Source organism: Gorilla gorilla, chromosome 17, assembly GCF_029281585.2.
Source record: "Gorilla gorilla gorilla isolate KB3781 chromosome 17, NHGRI_mGorGor1-v2.1_pri, whole genome shotgun sequence".
Lineage (NCBI taxonomy): Eukaryota > Metazoa > Chordata > Mammalia > Primates > Hominidae > Gorilla > Gorilla gorilla.
In genome coordinates, this window is record NC_073241.2 from 46,300,581 (window position 1) to 46,320,702 (window position 20,122).

The following is a 20,122-nucleotide window of genomic DNA, read 5'->3' on the forward strand; positions in this document are numbered from 1 at the left end:
GGGTTAAAGTCAAGGCGGAATATCCTGAGATTGCAGTGACAGCAACCAAAATGAGATTACAGAGTGAAGTGGACATAAGCAACACTTATATCACTGTCTCCCATCACCCCCAGATGGGACCATCTAGTTGCAGGAAAACAAACTCGGGGCTCCCATTGATTCTACCTTATGGTGAGTTGTATAATTATTCCACTACATATTACAATGTAATAATGGAAATAAAGTGCACAATAAATGTAATGGGCTTGAATCATCCCGAAACCATCCCCCACCCTGGTCCATAGAAAAATTGTCTTCCATGAAACCAGTCCCTGGTGCCAAAAAGGTTGGGCACCACTGGTATAAGCCACAGAGAAAGTACATACATAGTCTAATGTATAATTTATAAAGTATAGCACATACTGTTAGTCTAATGATTTCAAGATGAAATCCAAAAGTTAAAGACAAAACGCTCTTTAAAATATGCATAGAAATCTGTAATTGGAGCATATAAGAAAGACAATATCATGATTACATTTCATTAAATAGTCATTGTAGGAATGTTAGCTTTGAATAAATTATAACCTCAAATGTATCTAAGAAAATTATAAAAGTGAAAATAAATATCTCTGAACATACACTTTTTAGACTTTAATAACTAAAAATAATTATAACATAGGCATAGTTCTGTGGGTGAAGTGAGTTCGAATACGCAAAGCACTTGGAACGATGCCTGGTACCGAGTAGACCCAATGTAGCTATTTGCTTTTGGTAGACAGATGCCATTCTTTTTGTTAATTGCAGTTATAATTGAATTTTAGAATTTTTAAATAGGATGAAAGATTAGTGCCCATTGAAGCCAGTGGTTTTTTTTTTTTCCAAACTTTTTTTTAGTAGCAAAATTCAGTTTTCAAAATCCTTTCTCCAAACGGTCGAGGAAATGGGGACCCCAGTGAGTAGGCCTGGAAGAGGAGCTGCTCTGCAGGAAGTGGGGCCAGATTTCTATCTATTAGCAATCTCCCCTTGAGGCAGCTTTGGAACCCAGTCTGAACACTAAGCCAAGGCACTCTACCATTTGACAGATGAGGAAAATAAACCCTAGGGAGGTAAATAAACCTAGGGAGGTAAATGCTCTCATTCTCAAAGCTAGCACAGTCAGATTGTTTTCCAGAACATAATTAATACCTAACATACCTGGAAACAAGCGCTATTTGCAGGGTGATATTCAAGATATTTAACCAGTGTCCAATCAAAATGGCTCTGCGTAATCAGAGCCTCGTCCTGTGTCGAGCATTAACTTTTTAGTTGCTAAATCATAGGACATTTTTGTGGGAGGCAGGGTGTCACCATTGAAGGGTCCAGTATCCTGGGAGCTCAGGACAATAGGTAATTACCAACTGGTATAAAAGTGATTTTAACAAGGTACAATCATACCAGATGGGTAACAGCTAAATGTCAGCCCTGGGCGTTTGAAGATGTCCTCCGCAGGCTAGAAAAAAATCCACGTTGGATTGGAATCCTGCTGAGAATAGCTACACTATAAGTGGAACTCTGGAGACTGTATCTGTTCCTTCTCGTTTGGTCTTTCTAGAAATCAAAGTTCTCCTCTGGACTCTTCCAAAACATTTAGACATTTACTGGCTTCCAAAAGAAGGAACTCATGGTGATATTGACCATTTTTAAAGAAAATAAAAGCATGAAGCCGAGCATGGTAGTACACACTTGGAATCCCACATATTTGGAAGACTGAGGCTAGAAGATTGCTTGAGGACAGAAGTTCGAGACCAGCCTGAGCAACATGGCAAGACCCCCATCTTTAAAAAAAAAAAGTTAAATCAAAATAAAATTTTAAAAAGATGCGAGTGGTTGCTTTGTATTTATCATTCAAAATAAGTTGAAGGATAGAAAATGATAGCTGAATGCCACTAATTGTAGAAGTTGATCTGTGTTTCCATCTTAACAAAAGGATTTGTAAGAATACTTGTCATTTGCTTACACTTATTAAAATAAATGGCTTCTGCCAGCAGTCTTGACGCAGACTATCCACCTGCATAAGAAACGGGCGATGGTGACAGAAGGAAAAAAAAGAACAAAGCCCTGCCGGGTGCCCCAGTGGGAGAATTGGTATGTTGGATTTGAGTGGGAAGAGGGAGGATGTTCCAGAGGTGTGTGGGGAGAGATGGGAATAGAAAATGAAGGACTGTGTTGTTAAAAGAACAAGCAAAGCATATACAGGCAGCTTATGAATTTGCGCTAGGATGACTTTCCGCTACATCATGGAGTTTAGATTCCCCATGTCAAAGGCAGATCTGTATCTCTTTTGTATTCCAGAAAAGTATTTGCACATCACTTTTCTGGCTCTTGGGGGAGGGAGAGAGGCATGGGAGAAAATTCATTTAAGTGTATGCCTTAAAATGAAGTGCATTTGGCTAATGAGTAAGCAGCTGTTTAGTTAAGCAAATGACTCATACTGGGGTATTTATAGAGCACAACTATTTTTCAAGCCTGTACAAATTTAAAAGAAAGAAGTTTCCCTATAACCCCAAAGCAGATGTTTCTACATTTATGAACAAAGCACTACTGAACAGTAAGCCCGTCCTTCAGGTTTATCAATGCATCTATTAAAACATATGTTAGTCTTCCTAGGAAGTATATGTCTCTTCATTGAACAGAGAACACTTATAGAGTATTTATTTTGTTCTATGTTAAAAAAAAAAAAAAAGTAAGTCGAAGGCCCAGGCTTTAAGAAGTAAAGTCTAATCAGAAAGTTATGTCATCTGCCCAAAAAATATAGCTAATAATGAAAAGTGAGATTCAAAATTGACAACCACAGGAGTGCCATGAGCTGTAATTAGCTTAACTTTTTATTTGCTTGTAACTTAATAGCCAATATTTTTTCAGAGCTTAGTATGAGCCAAGCCTGGAGCATTTGAGTCCTCTTGTTGAAAAAGTATGTTTTACAAAAAGACTTTAAAATGAAACTGAAAGCAATAACATAAATCACATCAGGAAGAGAGGGAGACAGTATGACACTGGGGATCACATGTGGCTCAGAGGTTCTTGCTAATCAAGGTAGAAAGGGGACCAGGATATGTTAGAGGAACTCAAGGAGGCAGATGCATGTGGCTGGTATCTTTGAATAAGGGTTCACACAGTCATGAGATGTGAAATTACCTTTAAAGAATAGGTTAGGATTAGATAAATGCAAGTGATTTCCAAGAAGGGACAATGGCTTGAGCAAAAACAATGAGGGTGGAAATAAGACACAGCTCCTCACTGAGTGAATACAAGGCATGGTTGGGATGGGTCAATAAACCTGTCTGAATGGAGGACACAGGCAGGGGACAATGGTGAAGATTGGTCAGGAATCAAATATGCCAGGGCCTTCAGAACCGGCTGAGCTCTGTGGGCAAAAGAAAGACCCAAACACCGAGATGGATTAACGGGGGAAAGATGAACCTGGGCTGGTGAGACATGCACGCAACAAGGTAGGACTAGGGGCAGGGGATTCAATTAGGAGTTGACTGTGGACTGGCCTAACATAAATAGGCCTCAACCAAGGTCGAGGCAGAGAAAATGCCAAAGAAGTGAAAATGAAGGAATGGCAAGGAAAGGGGATGACTGCTTGGCTGTGAGAAGCATTGGGAAAGAACATTAAAGATGGCTTTAGAGTCGCCAGCCTGGGTGACAGGGTGAATGTGAGAGGAGTACATCAGTCTCATCAGAGGAGGAATTATTTTAGACACCTGGAGCTTAGAGTGCTGTCAGAACGACAAGTGAAGCAGTCTCAAGGCAGCCAAAAATGTGCAACTGAGACTTAGTCAGTCAGTGCAGACTTGGGATTTCCATTTGAATGATCTAGCACAGGGCAGACTTGGGGTAATTGAAGTGATATGACCTCTGAGACATTGTAGAGACTGAAGCCATCCTGAGTCAGGGGAGACCATTGAAGGGACCTGCCCTCACAAGGGATTTTGGTTTTCTTAGGTCACCATGAGAAGGGACCACAGACTGGCAGCTGAAACAACAGAAATTGATGTCCTGACAGTTCTGGAGGCTGAAGTGCGAGATCAAGGTGTAGGCAGATTAAGAAAAATGATTAAGATCCTGTGTGCTTTGTCTTAGGATTTTCTGATTATTTTTTTCTCTTTCAAAAGACTGCAAATTGGAGAAGTTTCAGAAGCTTTTCCATTCCGTGAGGATCTTTTATTTTCTTTTATCTGTCCCCAAGAGCCTCTTTTTTTCTTCTTCCCATTATTTCTGACCAGATAGGCTCTCTGTGCCTGTCTTTTGTTGGGAAAGAAACCTCTACCACAAGTTGCAGTTCCATGTTCCCAGGGAGCATTTCAGTGGTAACTCAGTCATTATAGGGGTGTTGTCTAAGAACCTGCCTAGCTGCAGTGGTCCTGCTGATTGTGTTATCTCTTTAAACAATGCGGTAGACGTTAGAATGGGCTGATGATTTATTTTCCCATTCTGGCAAGTTTTACAAGTGCTTCTTTCATAATAGGAGAGTCTTTTTTAAACGGGGGTAATTTAGATTTGTTTGTTCTTGGAAGGAGGGTGGGGTATGAGGAATGCCATAATCTTACATTATGGTATTAATCATTCTTTGTTCAGTTTGTTCTTTTACAGGTTTAATCTTGCATTCAGTTTTGATAGAGAACATAAAGCATTTTTTTAACCTAATGATGTCTCAGGTAGCGGTGGTACTTGAGATGGCTCATTTTGTACATTACTTCATGGAAAATAGATTCTTGGCACCCCCAACAACTAGTGTGAGCTGGCAGGCCACAGATCCTTGGAGGTTTAGCTGCTTCCTCTGTTAAAAGCAGATACTGACACATAGTGAGTACATCAGGCAAATGAGCTTTATTTGGGGAATGTTGAATTTAGGGTCCTGTTAGAACATACAGATAAATTTGTCCTTATAGCACTGTTTTGAGATTATATAAGTACCTGGCATAATTAAGTAATGGCAATCACTATAATTATCATTATTAATTCAAGGTACCTTTTTCTTTTTCCTGATGGATAACCCTTACATTCTTACAAATACTAAATGAATGAATAAGAAACCAATGTGCATATAATTTTGCTTTGAAATTTCAAATAAGGAAAAATAAATCTAAAAAATAAAGATTTTCTATATTCCTTTGACTCTGAAGAACCGCCCAAAAGACCCCTCTAATAAGTATGCATCTAATATTTTCTATAAGCAAGTTTTTTGGGAACCTTTGTTCCTGATATGTTATTATAATTCCTCAGATACAAGCAATAGTGAAACCACTTTACTCTTTAGTCATCATATGAAGGTTTTAGTAATTATAGAAAATGACACTTAAGAAAAAAATTCAAAACAAATTTCATAAGATATATAAGCAATGATGGTTCATGTTTTGATTTTTCACCATTCCATCACATTCTCAATTCAAATTTGTAAGTAATTATTAATTACCTAAGTCTGCGACTCACAGTGCTAGAATGTTGTAGAATATACCAACCAGTACAAAATGGGCTTCTTGCATTCACTGAGCTTCCAAACCAGCTGGAGAGAAAAGACTTAATGATGAGGAGAAGAAGGGCTATAAATGGAATGAATGTCTTAAGGGCTTACCATGTGTCGGGCATGTAGATAATAAGAACTTATCACAGGCTATCGCATGGAAACCTCACCACGTCTCTGAGAGGTACCCCCATTGATGTTCAGAGAAGTTAATTACCAGCACCAAATCACAAGTCTGTCTGTCCTGCTCCAAAAGCAAATGCATTTTCTATATTATAGAAAATAATATAGAAAATATTAATTGCAAAGTTAATCATTCACATTGTATCTTGTCAATTCCGTGTCATGGAGCACAGTATGTGTATTGAGTCAAAGGTGATCTGAAGAAGGCACACGTCCATGTATAAGTGTGCCGAAGTAGCTGAGATATGTACATGACATGGAGACAGTGTGACTTTTAGAGATAAACATTTTAATGACAACAAAACCTGCATCCTGAAAAGCAAGGTGAAAATCACAGTGAAAAATGGTTAAGATCCTGTATGCTTTGTCTTAGGATTTTCTGATTTTTTTCTTTCAAAAGACTACAAACTGGAGAAGTTTCAGAAGTATTTCCATTCCATGAAGATCTTTTATTTTATTTTATCTGCCCCAAGAGCCTCTTTTTTTCTTCTTCCTATTATTTCTGACCAGATAGGCTCTCTGTGCATTATTTTTTATCAGAAAATGCATTTTACTTTTACCCATCAGGAAAAGAAAGTTAAATAGTAACCAATAATATAATATAAAAAGTAGTCAAGATAACTACAGAAGAGTTGTCATAAGACATTAGCAATGAAAAGTATGTGTTGTAGGAGATCAGAGGAGGGAAGAATCACTAGATTAGGATGATTGAGGAAATTCCTGTGAAAGAGAATCCACCACTATATTTCATATACATATAGATGGTACAGTATAGCATAAATTCTCTATTATCCAGTTCAGGCCATCCTGGGACACCCTGAAAATAGTCAATCAGTCCTTTATTTCAATCTCAAGCATTTTGTCCCAAGCCATGCAGAATCTGAAGGGCATTGGAGATTTAGTGAGAGTTTTTCTCACCTAGTCTGCTCTTTCTCTTGATTGTCCCCAGTGCCCTGTTCTTAGCTATAGAGCCTTCTGGGGCATCACCTGCCATCCCTTTGCCTTGGGCAGAGAACATTCCCCCAGAAACTCTGCTCTTCCTTCCCTCCCTCTAAGATCCTTAAATCTTTTTGCAACCTTTTAACTCCCTCACCTCACAGCCCTGCCTCCTACATGTATGGCCCTAGCAGGAGCTGTGGTCTCCGCCAGGTCTGAATCCTCATGGGTCGGGATGAGGACGGAAGCCTCAAGAGTGCAGCATCAGAAGATACTCATACTTCGCGTGTGGGCACACAGATCTTTAGTCACTTCTCCCTGTGCTGAGTTATGCTGAAGTGTGTCCTTTTCCTTGCTAGCTTTGCATCAAATCACAAAAGGTGACAGTGGAGCAAGTGCAGAGGAAAACTGAATGTTCTCATCAATAAAATACCCTTTCGTCTGATGGGGGCAAATATCCGGCATTCTGCCCGTATGAAAGACAGGCCTTTGGAGACAAACAATCCTACTTTTTAAATTCTCTCGCATTTTGAAGTTCCACTCTTTCCAATGTATTTGCTAACCATGCATTCTTTAAAAATGAGAATCTATATGAAAAAGAACTAGACCTTGTCTTTAAAAAGTGACCTTAGGGCATAAGTCCAAGAGATCTATTGAACAAGATGGTGACTATAGTTAATAAAGATGCATTGTATACTTGAAAATTGCTACAAGAGTAGAATTTTAAGTATTCTCACCGCAAATAAATGGCAAATCTATAAGGTAATAAATATGTTAATTAGCTTGATATATGTATATGAATATGTGATACGTGTATACATGTTTCAAAACATCATGTTGTGTACCACAAATATATACAATATTTATTTTTCAATTCAAAAAATAAATAAATTTGTAAAAAGCGACCTGCAAAAATGGTCAGTAATAAGCATATGGACAAACTATCGGGACCCTAGAGAGAGAACAGTGCAGTGAAAATTGCTGAGCGTTTTGGTTTTTTTCCTTTCTGGAAAGGAGTAGGAAAGCTATGTGGCAGAAACACCTGTACCTCTAAGCAAAGCTCTGGTATTCAGCTAGGAATTAGGAGATGCCCTTCCTTTTGCAAACACATTTAAATCACATTGAACAAAATTACTATGGGTAAAGATGAATATCCCACTTCATTTTGGACACAAGTTATTATAATGCCGTAAGCACTTTCTGCTCCTGCTCATCAAGTGCAGCTGCAAAGTCTGGTGTCTCTCCTGTGGCCGAGCCGTCTTCCTCTATGCTCCAGTTAGGAACTGGGCTGCTCCTCCCAGGTCCTGCCGCCTCCACCCAGCCAAGACTCACTTGAGGCCGTAGGTTCTGCCTCCAGATAGGCCACGATGCCTGAGATCAGACCCCTGCAGCCTCTCCTCTTCTCCTTCCTCACCATCTCTATCTCCCGTTATCTTTTTTTGTTTTTTACTTTTTACTTTTTTGTTTATTTATTTATTTATTTTTTGAGATGAAGTCTTGCTTTGTCACTCAGGCTGGAGCGCAATGGCACTATCTTGGCTTACTGTAACAACCACCTCCCGCGTAAAAGCGATTCTCCTGTCTCAACCTCCCAAGTAGCTGGGATTACAGGCGCCTGCCACCACGCCTGGCTAATTTTTGTATTTTTAGTAGAGATGGAGTTTCACCATGTTGGCCAGGCTGGTCTCGAACTCCTGACCTCAAGTGATCCACCTGCCTTGGCTTCCCAAAGTGCTGGGATTACAGGCGTGAGCCACCGCGCCCAGCTATATTTTTACTTTTAATTGACAAATAATAATTGTGTGTATTTGTGGGGTACAGTGTGATGTTTTGATCTATGTATACATTATAGAAGGATTCGATCAAGCTAATTAACATACCTGTCATCTCCCAATTTATCATTTTTTGTGGTAAGAACATTAAAAATATATTTTAGCAATATTGAAATAAACATTATGCTTAACTGTGGTTACCATGCAGGATAACAGTTGTAGTGTAATAGTCCAACTGAAACTTTGTACACTTTTACCAACATCTTTTCTTTCCCCATCTCTTCATCTCCTCTCCAGCCTCACCTCAGATAACCAAATTTCTACTTTTTCTTTCTAAGAGATACGCTTTTCAAAAATCCACATGAGTTAATACAGTACAGTCATGTGTCACTTAATCATGGGAGTACATTCTGAGAAATGCATCATTAGGCGAAAACACTGAGTGAACATTATAGAGTGCAACCCTAGATGGTAGAGCCTACCCCACAACTAGACTATATGGTATAGCACATTGCTACTAGGCTGCAAACCTGTACACGTGGTACCGTGCTGAAGACTGTAGGCAGTTGTAACACCACGGTAAATATTTGTGCATCTAAACATAGAAAAAAAATGGTAAAAATAGGGCTTTATAGTCTTATGGGACTGCCACTGTACATGCAATGCAGTCTTTGGTTGACCGAAACATTATTATGTGGTGCATGACCATAGTGGTTTTTCTGTGCGTGGCTTATTTCATTTAGCATAATGTCATCCAAGTTCATCCATGTTGTGCAAATGACAGCATTTTCTTCTTTTTATGGCTTTGTAGTGTTCCATTGTTTATATATACCACATTTTATTTATTCATTTATCTGTGGATGGACAGATAGGTATGTCTTTATTACTCAGTGTGGTCATTTCACCAGAGAGGTGGATTTACCTATGTACACTTTCCACATACTCTTCATTTAATTCTTCCTCTAAAACCTCACTACTGCTGTTCCCCCTCCTCTGCCTCTGTCCATCAAGATCTGTCCTATACAACATAGTAAATTCCAAGTGGAAGAAGTAAAGTGTGCAACATCAACCCATAAAAAAACTAGGGGGAAAATTGAATCGCCTTCGAAAGTTCTAGAGTGGGAAGAGCTTTGGAACAATAGAAGAAACCATAAAAGTAAGAATCAGGCTCTCTGCTCCTCCCATTTGACAGACAGCTACATATTCTTATGCAGAACCAGCCATGTCCCTGAGACACCATGGTGAAGGTGAAGGCCGGAGTAAACAAACTTGGTCGTATTGGGCACCTGGTCACTGGAACTGCTTTTCACTCTGGTAAAGTGGATATTGTCACCATCGGTTACCCCTTCATTGACCTCAACGACATGGTCTGCATGTCCCAGTATGATTCCACCCATGGCTAATTCCACAGCACTATCAAGACTGAGAATGGGAAGCTTGTCATCAATGGAAACTGCATCACTCATCATCCAAGGCGAGATCCCACCAAAATTAAATGAGATGATGCTGGCACTGAGTACATTGTGGAGTCCACTGGTGTCTTCATGACCATGGAGAAGGCTGGGGCTCACTTGCAGGGGGTACCAAAAGGGTCATCATCTCTGCCCTCTCTGCTAATGGGCATGAACGATGAGAAGTATGAAAACAGCCTCAAGATCATCAGCAACGCCTCCTGTGCCACCAAGTGCTTTGCCCCCCACCAGCCAAGGTCATCCATGACAACTTTGGAATCGTGGAAGGACTCATGGCCATGGTCCACGCCATTACTGCCACCCAGAAAACTGTGGATGGCCCCTCCAAGAAACTGGCATGACAGCCACGGGGCTCTCCAGAACATCATCCCTGCATCTACTGGTGCTACCAAGGCTGTAGGCAAAGTCATCCTGGAGCTGAATAGAAAGCTTACTGTCATGGCCTTCCTTGTCTCCACCACCAATGTGTTGGTCATGGACCTCACCTGCCAGATATGATGACATCAGGAAGGTGGTGAAGCAGGCATCAGAGGGGACCCTTGAGGGCATCCTGGGCTACACTGAGCACCAGGTTGTCGCCTCTGACTTTAACAGCATCACCCACTCTTCCGCCTTCAAAGCTGGGGTGGGCATTGCCCTCAACAACCACTTTGTCAAGCTTATTTCCTGGTATGAGAATGAATTTGGCTACAGCAACAGGGTAGTAGACCTTATGGTCCACATGGCCTCCAAACAGTAGCAGCTAGCTGGACACCAGCCCCAGCGAGAGCACAAGAGGAAGAGAGACGGGGAGTCCCTGCCACACTCAGTCCCCCACAACACTGAGACTCTCCCCTCCTCACAGTTTCCATGCAGACCCCCTGAAGAGGGTGAGACCTAGGGGAGCCCTACCTCATTGTGTACATCAATAAAGTCCCCTGTACTCAGCAAAAAAAAAAAAAAAAAAAAAAAAAAAAAACCAGAATAAACATAATTCATTAACTAACATTTCAGCATTTTAGTACAGTTTAAAAATAATAAGGCCGGGCGAAGTGACTCACACCTGTAATCCCAGCACTTTGAGAGGCCAAGGCAGGCAGATCACTGGAGCTCAGGAGTTCGATATCAGCCTGGGCAACATGGGAAAACCCCGTCTCTACTAAAAATATAAAAATTAGCTGGGAGTGGTGGCACATGCCTGTGGTCCCAGCTACTTGGGAGACTGAGGCAGAATTGCTTGAGCCTGGGAGGCAGAGGTTGCAGTGAGCCGAGATGGCACCACTGCACTCTAGCCGGGGTGACAGAGTGAGACTCTGTCTTAAAAATGAATAAAAATAAATAAATAAAATGAGAAGAATCAATCAAAGCTATTAACAAATCAGCAGAAATTCTGTCAAGACAATTTTTTAAAGAGATTGTATAGCTACTAAAGAATCGTATTGAAACCTGTTAACAATTTAACCTTACCTGTAATCTAAGAGAAATGCAAATCTAAATCATGAGATATATTTTTTCTATTAAATTAACAGATTTAAAAAATAATATGACCTAATCTTTGATGAGGGCATGATGAGAATAGTACCTTTATAACCTGCTGATAACATTACAATTTAATACAGAGTTTTTGAAAATCAATTTGTCTTCTATATTAAATGCTAAAAATAGATTCATGCCTTTAACTCCATGATTTCATTACAGGACATTCTCCTAAGAAAATAATGTAAAAAGTCATAAGTACAAAGTTATAAGTACAAATAATTTAACCTCAAATTATTTTCCAAATCAAAAAGAAATGAACAGAGTAATTTTCTCTTGACATAGGTATAGATTTAAAAATTACAAAGACTGCCCAGTAACATGAAGAAAATTAATACTATATAAAAATATGCAGGGAACAGAGAACACCAGAAGAAAACATAGCAGTGGTAAGCTAGGGTGCTGAGAATTATGGGTGATGTTTATTTCATTTTTTCTATTCTCTATATTTTCCTTAATGCATTTGTTATTATGGTAATATGTATAACATAAAATTCACCCTTTTAACCACTTTTTTTTTGAGATGGAGTTTTGCTCTTGTTGCCCAGGCTGGAGTGCAGTGCAACCTCTGCCTCCTGGGTTCAAGCGATTCTCCTTCCTCAGCCTCCCAAGGAGCTGGGATTACAGGCATGCACCACCACACCTGGCTAATTATCATTATTATTATTATTATTATTTATTATTTTTTTTTTTTTTTAGTAGAGACGGGTTTCTCCATGTTGGTCAGGCTGGTCTCAAACTCCCGACCTTAGGTGATCCAACCGCCTCAGCCTCTCAAAGTGCTGGGATTACAGGCATGAGCCACTGCCCTCAGCCTTAACCACTTTTTAAGTGTACAGTTTAGTGGCATTAAGTATTTCACATTGTTGTACAACCGTCACCATCATCCATCTCCAGAACCTGTTCATCTTCCCAAGTGGAAACTCTGTACCCCTTAAACACTGACTTCCCATTCCCTCTCCCCCAGGCCATGGTAACCACTATTCTACTTTCTGACTCTATGAATTTGATTTCTCTAGGTACCTCATGTAAATTAAATTATACAATATTTGTGTTTTTGTGGCTGGCTTATTTCACTTTGCACAATGTCTTTGAGGTTCATCCATGTTGTAGGATGTGTCAGAATTTCCTGGCTTTTTAAGGCTAAATAATGTTCTATTCTATATGTACATCGCATTTTGTATCCATTCATTCTTCTAAGGGCACTTGGGTTGCTTCACTTTTTGGCTATTGTAAATAATGCTGCTATGAGCATGGGTGTACCAATATCTGTTTGAGTCCCTAGTTTCCATTTTTTTCAGTATATACCCATAGTGGGATTGCTGGATCATATGGTAATTCTGTGTTTAATTTTTTTAACAAACACCAAGCCATTTTCCACAGTGACTGCGTTCAAGGGTTCCAATTTCTCCACATCTTTGCCAACACTCACTTTCTGTTTCTTTAAATAATAACCATCCTAACAGGTGTGAAGCGGTATCTCACTGTGGTTTTGATTTGCATTGCCCTAATGATTAGTGATGTTGAACATCTTTTCATGTATTGATGGGCCACTTGCATATCCTGTTTGGAGAAAGGTCCATTCAATTTCCTTGCCCATTTTTGATGGGGATGTTTGTTTTGTTAGTGAGTTGTATGAAGTGTTTGTTTTGCATATGTATTTATATATATAATTTTTATTTTTAATTGTAATTAAAAAACACATAAAAGTAACCATCCTTACTTTCTTTGAGTGTACAGTTCAACAGTGTTAAGTACCTTCACATTGTGGTGCAACAGATCTCCAGAAATCTTCATCTTGCAAAACTGAAACTCTGTACCCATTAAATAACAACTCCCCATTTATTTCCCCTTGCCCAGCCCCTGGCAATCACCATTCCACTTTCTGTGTCTACGAATTTGACTACTTTAGTTACCTCATATAAGTAGAATCATACAGGATTTGCCTTTTTGAGACTGATTTATTTTTATTTTTATTTTTTATGTCCTCAAGGTTTATCCATGTTGTACTATATGACAGGATTTCTTACCTATGTAAGACTGAATAATATTCCATGCTATGTATTGCTTTTATATCTTTTATTTATAAATTGTAAAATACTACTCATCGGTATGAATCTTATACTGTCCTCTTCCCTGTTTCAATCACCTAAAACCTCCTTTTTATGTTAGGTCTTTTGACATTGAATGTTTTCAGTGTCATACTCCCATTTACCTGATTAATAATAAGTTCTTTATGTTTCGCTTTTAACCAAAGCAGGAACACCAGGGCAATTAGTCCAGTAAAAAAGAAAAGCAAACAGTGGCCATGCTGAGAGTGAAGCAAACCCATGATATATTCATGGAAAAGCTGGACTTTTTCTCTCCTCAGAAAGTGAGATCTTTTTGTATGAAGAACTATTGAAATCTGAAGCTTCTCTTAGGAAGTTAAAAGTTCTTTTGAAAATATTTAAAAGCCCTGAATTAAAAGATCTTAATACAGTCACACATGCAATACAACTACATTTAGGTCACGGATGAATTGCCTGTAGGACGGTGGTCCCATAAGATTATAATAATGTGTTTTCAAGATCAGGAGATTGAGACTATCCTGGCCAACATGGTGAAACCCAGTCTCTACTAAAATACAAAAAAATTAGCCAGGTGTCGTGATGGGCACCTGTAGTCCCAGCTACTCGGGAGGCTGAGGCAGGGGAATCACTTGAACCCAGGAGGCGGAGGTTGCAGTGAGCCGAGATTGCGCCACTGCACTCCAGCCTGGCGACGGAGTGAGACTCCGTCTCAAAAAAAAATAAAAAATAAAAAGTGTCTTTATTGTGCCTTTTCTATGTTTAGATAGGTTAGATACACAAATACTTCCCACGGTGTTACAATTGCCTACAGTATTCAGGACAGTCACATGCTGTGCAGATTTGTAGCCTAGGAGCGATGGGCTCTAGCATATAGCCTGAGAGTGTGGTAGGCTATGCCATCTAGGTCCATCTAAGTCCACTCTACATTCACACAAGGACAACAGCAGCACTTGTTCTCAGAACATATCCTCGTTCAACTGTGCATGACTCTACAGTATTATCTTCTCCTGTGTTTTCCTTGTGAACCCTCAGCTGGTTAACATGGATCCCGAGCCCTGGGCCTTCCCCGGAACTTTCTAGCCTAGATCTAGTTTGTCAGGTTTCAGAAAGAATAAAATTATCTAAAATTGAGGGAAAAAAATTGGCAGGCAATTTGGAAAAGACTCTCAGTTGGCCTGCCAACAACACTGGCGGAAGAAATGTAGTCGAGTTAGAATCCTTCCAGCATGTTCCCTAGGGGATGCTCACACAGGAACCACAGGTGAAATAGGGAAGTCCCTGGCTCCTAAAGCCGAGCAGGAACCATATACTCCACCACTCCCCTCCTAAAGTGAAATTGAGTCCCAAACCAGGAGTAACAGGAGCACAAAGGTGACGGAGCTCATACAAACTGAGATGAATTGCAGCTTCCAGGACGGAAATGACTAGTAGCTGATTATTTGTCATTGGCTCCAGATAAATCTTACAACCTGATTAAAAGCAAATGTATTGACTTTTTTTTTTTTTTTTTTGGCTATGGCTATTCTGACTATTCTCTTTTACTGAAAATGGTTTTTTTCTAATTAGATAGCAGCAGCCTGAAGGTAGGACCATCTTAGTTTCTGTGTTCCTTATAGAATCTAGGAAATTATTTTGTACATTGTAAGTATTCAATAAATATTGGATTACTCAACTTGAATAAAAACAGCCAGATGATAATACCTTAATAGTCCCAGAATTAAGTTTCTTTGGACAGTGATTTGTTGATATTTTTAAATTAGCTATTAGACACAACACCCTGCAGCAAAAAGGCTTTGCTTACTTGAGCTCACGCTTGTTATCCTTTTGGAGTCTGAAGCCTAATTAATGTAGAATAGAGCCTCTTTTAGAATAAAAGTCCTCTGTCCTACGGGCTTATTCTTTGGGTCTCTAAACACAGATTGGGGAACAGAAAAGAAAGTCTTTTGGCTTCAGGCTAGGGATAGGCACCTCCCCGCCCATCTGCCTCTCAGTGTTGCTGGCCAGGGCAGGGGGAGCCAGTGTGATTTGCCCAAACCTCCCTCCCTGAGGTGTCATGTTGCTGTGATGGTGTCACAGCAGTCTCAGGAAAGCTGAGAGCTCAACATAACAAAGTTCCTACGTGGACAGTGGTGCTCAATACTCGCTTCTTAAAAAATAGATTAGTTAGGACTATCTGATGCCAGGGACTGAATCTAGTCACTTAATAATCAGGTTCCCACAGATCTACTTATCTATATCCCAAACACTGTGTAATTCTAAAACTATGAGAAAGAAAGAAAGAGAGAGAGAGTGTGTGTGTGTGTGACTCAACTGCCTCAAACACACCAAGGAAACATGTTTGAGTATAAATAACTGAAGACAGAAAAGACAGAATGAATCAACCAGAGGACTAGGGAGAGTTATATATAAACTGATATAGACAGATATAATTTTTTAAAATTATTTTTAAATAGAGACGGAATTTTGCCATGTTGCCCAGGCTGGTCTCGAGCTCCGGGCTTCAAGTGATCCTCCAACCTTGGCCTCCAGAAATGCTGGGATAACAGGCATGAGCCAGCATGTCCGGTCTAGTGATATAATTTTTTTTTATACAGGCCTTGAGGTGTTGTATTTTTTATAAGAGGTATTATATAGTTTATAAACTCATAAAAAATTTAAAAACAAGGTAAACTGTAATATTTTAATTGAAAACACTTCTTTAGTTATATCCTTGAAAACTGAAACCTTACACATTACAGGATTGTTATCTTGTTAGTTGGACACTGTTAAATGACCAAAGCTATTCATGGTCTCCTGATGAGAACCCAAGTAAAGAGTCTTCCCATAGTTAATTCACAGGATCCTCCCTTACTCAACTGGACCAGCACTTTACAGTTGCATAAAATCCTGGTTTTGAGTTTTTCTTGTCCCTCAATATTCACTAAGGCTGTCATGAAAATTATTATGCTTATTAATATAAAACTCCATGGATTGCTTAATGAAAGATACTTAAGAATTTGCCAGGTTTAATTTTTATTGCTATTTAGAGAACAAGATTTTCTAAACCTATAGCCCTGTGACTCTTCAAAACCATCAGCCAGGAATTCTTTTTGGATACACTGATATTTCTCTATTTTATCCTTAGTACAGCTTAGCTTACCAAAGGATAGATGGACGAAAGAGTCTTAAAGGTTAAGTCTTGGAACAATATAAAATGCAGTCTGCAAACACTTGGGGGTGCATCATACCAGTCAGTTACACATACCAATACTTTTTTAGAAAAAACAAAAGAATAGAATAGGCAAAATACATTGGACTTATTTACAAAACATGTTTCAGGTATACATGCACACATATGTGATATTATGTCATATATATGTTAGCATACATTTTATAAATGTCTTATGTATGTATTTCCCTGTATATATACTGGTCAGGATGTAAAATTTGTTACTATCGGTAGCAGTCAAAAAAAATGTTAAGCCACTGATTTAGAGGACTTAATTCTAAACTAATGGAAAGCAGTTAGCATGAAAAGAACTCCTACCTCTGAAAAGAAATAATAGAAACTACCACCACAAACTGGTCAACAATTTACTGCAAAGTTCTTGCCAGAGGCCAGAGTCTGGTTCATTCTCTAGGTCAATGCTACAGACTGAAAGCTGGGTGGAGAAAAGCGACCTTGAGGTTATGCTGTAGCTACCGAAAGAAGGCAGGCAGAGGGAGCTGTTCTTTGGTTGCGATAACCTGGAATAGATGTGGGGTGCTAGAGGGGGACAGATGTGAAACTGGAAGGTGGTTCCAGCTGTCTCAATGCTTGATTAGGCCTTAAATCTGTATTCCAGTATTTCCCACTTCTGGAAATAAATGCATACCTAGCCCAGAGACAAGGGTGGAAGCAGACCTCATAGGCCCAGGATGCAGCACTCCTATGGGGACCTCAGAACTAGGGCAGGGGCTTATATTTTATTCTTGAATCCCAGTTGATATTAAAGTGGATTTCAGTTCAATTAGGGGGAAAAAACCCTTTTGCTTCCATATTTTTAATGTTAATATTACTGTCAAGATATCTCTAATATGATTTAGTAATAACATATCCTTCATTCTAAATTTAGTACCTGTTTGAGAATTAATTGATTAAAAACTAAGAGTAAAACTGTATTACTATTTTGCAGTCTGATATGGGGCAAGATGTTTATCTTCTTTGTTTCTCTTTATTTTTTAGATTTTCTAGGAGATGTACTTCTTGATGAGGCCAACATTTCTCTCTCATGTCCCACACATTTCTATTATATATTTGCTGTAATTTGTAGCACTCACATTTGTTGTAAAATCGCTTTTGACAGTGTATTTGAGTTAAAGTACAAAGGTTCATTACCAAAGCTCTCTTTCTTTGGAGGGCTTTTTATTATTAGTGCTACAAAATTGATCCTAATGGCTTCAATAAGAATACTGGGATGAAATTGTTTTATTTTATTTTCCTTTGTTTCTGGTTGTCATATTTTCCTGGAACTCCGAGGTTTGAAAATATGCAAAGAATTCATCTCATTTATTCTCTATGAGATTTAAAACTAAAACTCTGATTATTTAGCCAAAATAAAATTCAATAAAATCATATTTTTATATGAAAGAAGAGAATGATGACAAGGGAAATTGCAGGAGTACAATGGTAGTCAACTCATCTTAAATTTTGCATTTTCATTTTTGTAATACATTTGCTTAATGTTGCTCTGGAAAACTGTGTTCTGTTGCTTTACCTACAAAGACAAACATTAATCAAACTTACCACTAGTATTAAGCACTGATTAAATGCCCACATCATAACACAACAAATCTGCTGACTTCTCTTCGTGTGCTTTCCATCTTAACACATAGACACAGACAAGACTGATAGTCTTAAGAAGGCCCTTTATCAGAAGTATTTAATCCTAGAGTCTTTTCCTTTACATATTCTATTCAAGAAAGGCCCTTTACATGAAACACATTAAAAAATTATATAAGGATCATCGCTGGCTAGAGCCTCCTTAACTGCAAGCTGACAGGCATAGAATAGTTGGCAGAAGGAAGCTGGCACTCTTATTAAGGGCCTAATTTTGATTTTGCATAATCTGTGGATAGTCACTACTAAAATAAAATACTGAAGAGCTGCATCTGTGCTAATTTCTTTGGTAGGATTTTTTTTAAGAATAGACCGAAATCGTGAAACTGCTATAACTTGGGCCACAGTTTTTCTGCAAGGACAGGTACTTTTACTTTTTTCTGGATCTCTTTTACAGATAAGGTCTTAAACCACTGTCTTTCTGTGTATATCTATTTTGTTTCGAGAACAAGCACCCTTTTCTCTTTAATATTCTTTTCCTACGGCTAGAATGGGTTAGCGGTGTAATACACTCAGTCAACACCTAATTGAGTAAAATGTGACAGAACGTTTTGCAAAAACCAGTGGTAACCATAGGAGACCTCACTGTTTTTCTCTGCCACTTAGTCTTCAAGAAGGAATGACTAAAAGTTGTATTTCTTTTCAGATGACAATTATTGGTGTGTTGATTGACTACATGATCATTAGTGAGATTTCTATATATTGTTTTTAATAGAATTGCTGTAAAATTTGGCAGATGGAAGTTCGCATAGTTTGACCTGGAAAGTTGAACTACTTCAATCTTCAAATTTTTCCTTGGAAACTCTTTCATAGTAGCAAAATAATCATAATTGTCTTTGAATATTGTTAAGGAAAATAGTATTTCTCTTTCAGAATATACATCCTATGTCCCCAGTGCTGTTCATTCATTAGTTAACTTCTTTCCTTTGTTGTCTCGCTGGTCTCTTGCCACCTGCAAAATGTCTTTTAAAAGAAAGTTGGAGAAAGAATGCCGTGTCATTTTTCTTCAAAAGAAATCAATAGTTTTGTTTGTTACCAGGTCCTCTTAATTATTTCTCTTCTTGTTGTTAATTATTTTGATTATTAGTTCCACATAGCTGGGCAGGGACAAGGAAGAAAAAAATAAACCTCCCTTGCATGGTGTTACTTATTAGCTGTTCCAATAAAAGTTTAATTGGGTATGATGATTCAAAGTTTTCAGGAAAGGCATTTTCTTTGAATTTCAATTACCTCCACTTGTTCTAAATAATATTTGCACAAATAATTGAATATTGGTTTGAAATCAGCCTCCAAATATTACTGTGTTCTTTCTGAAACTTCATCAAACTGTGATCTGTCTTTTGAAAGCCAGGAATACAAATATAAAGATGTTAACTATTTAAAACTTCCGTGATGGTCTGTTTGGGTAAAGAGATTGCACAAAATATGTTTTTCAGTAACTTTCTGTGTTTTCAAGTTTTTTTTAAGGTGTATAGTTAGCCATTTTATTCAGCAGGTCTTAGTTGGGTGCCTGCCATGAGCTAATGACACACTGATTAATAGGGATACAAAGGGAACAAGATAGACAAGTGCTAGAAATTTTACTGCATAAAATAAAAAGTGGAGATCAATAGCTGCGTAAAAATGATATGAAATTGGGGTAAGATCTAGCGTTGCCTTTTAAGATGAAAGAGTATCTTAGCATATTTAAATATTAAAGGAAAGATACTATGGATCAGTGAAGGATTTAAGATACAGGAGAAAGAAGTGGGGCAGGGTGAGGTCTCAGTAAATTTATGCTCAGATTAGAGCAGTTATGTCTCCTTCATCTAAACATGATCAAAAGCAGA

At 38.6% G+C, this 20,122-nt stretch overlaps 1 protein-coding gene and 1 pseudogene across 9 annotated transcripts in view; both read left to right on the top strand.

Moving 5' to 3' along the window:
- The window catches only part of DLGAP1 (DLG associated protein 1), a 968,998-nt gene that overhangs the window by 476,739 nt on the left and 472,137 nt on the right, over positions 1-20,122 (top strand). The window lies entirely within an intron of this gene.
- Positions 7,406-12,017, top strand: LOC129528347 (glyceraldehyde-3-phosphate dehydrogenase-like; annotated as a pseudogene).